Source organism: Bos mutus, chromosome 12 (assembly GCF_027580195.1).
Source record: "Bos mutus isolate GX-2022 chromosome 12, NWIPB_WYAK_1.1, whole genome shotgun sequence".
NCBI lineage: Eukaryota > Metazoa > Chordata > Mammalia > Artiodactyla > Bovidae > Bos > Bos mutus.
Genome location: NC_091628.1, coordinates 67,616,048 through 67,617,299, shown reverse-complemented (window position 1 = coordinate 67,617,299; position 1,252 = coordinate 67,616,048).

Genomic DNA, 1,252 nt, shown 5'->3' with positions numbered 1-1,252 from the left:
ATGTGTCCAACTCTGTGTGACCCTACGGACTGTAGCACACCAAACTCCTTTGTCCATGGGATTCTCCAGGCAAGAATACTAGAGTGGATTGCCATGCTCTCCTCCAGAGGATCTTCCCAACCTAGGGATCAAATCAGCATTTCTTATGTCTCCTGCATTGGCAGGCAGGCTCTTTACCACTAGCACCACCTGGGAAGCCCTTAATAAGCCCATATGCAAACACCAAATATGTGATTTTGACTTCATCCTGGATGATGGTGATGATGATGATAATGATTTATAATAATAGCATTACTGTGAGTAATTTCTAATTGTGTGGTATCTTGCAATTTAATCTTTCTGAGATAGTTTCTTCCTTCACAAAGCAGAGATTACTATTGTAATATATCTGGATAATACATAAAAATTCTGTTTCTGAGATTGGTAGCTTTCATTCCTTTCAAACTGACTGTCTTGGATTTATGAATTTCTCAACCTATTGTTTTCAAACATAATTTTTTGATCTGGCCACTGTATTTCTGAACCCAGTATGTCAAACTTGCCCATCTTGAATATTATTTCCCATAAGAAGATTATATCTTTTCAAGTGATATTAGAAAGAAGGTATGCTATTATTTATGTATGTTTTGAATGATTCTTGGATAATTGCCATACGTGCATTTAAAGCAGAATATATTCAAAATTATATTTCTACATTATAGTATATAAACTTTATGGCATGCATTAAGTAAAGATGATGATTGAAATATGTATTAGTGAAGACATTTTTATGGCATGCTTTTATAGTGCTTTATCTGTAAAGAGCCTGGATTCTCAATCTATTTGCCCCAACACATGCATATAAGTAATCTTATCATATGTTTATATATTTGTTTAGTCTTACTGTCACTGTAATATTTCTTAGTTAACTGTTAGCATCCAGTCTATTTTTTTGATAAGCCCCTAAAGTCAAGGCTATCTTGTTAATTTTACGTGTACTACGCTAGTTGAAAATTATCATATTAGTTATCCAGTGCATGCGTGCTAAGTCGCTTCAGTAGTGTCTGACTCTTTGCGACCCACTGAATGGTAGCCTGCCAGGCTCGCACCTCTGTCTATGGATTCTCTTGGCAAGAATACTGGAGTGGGTTGCCATGCCCTGCTTCAGGAGATCTTCCCAACCCAGGGATCGAACCTGCATCTCCTGTGTCTCCTGCATTGCAGGCGGATTCTTACTGCAGAGCCACCAGGGGAGCCTGAGTTATCTAGTGCT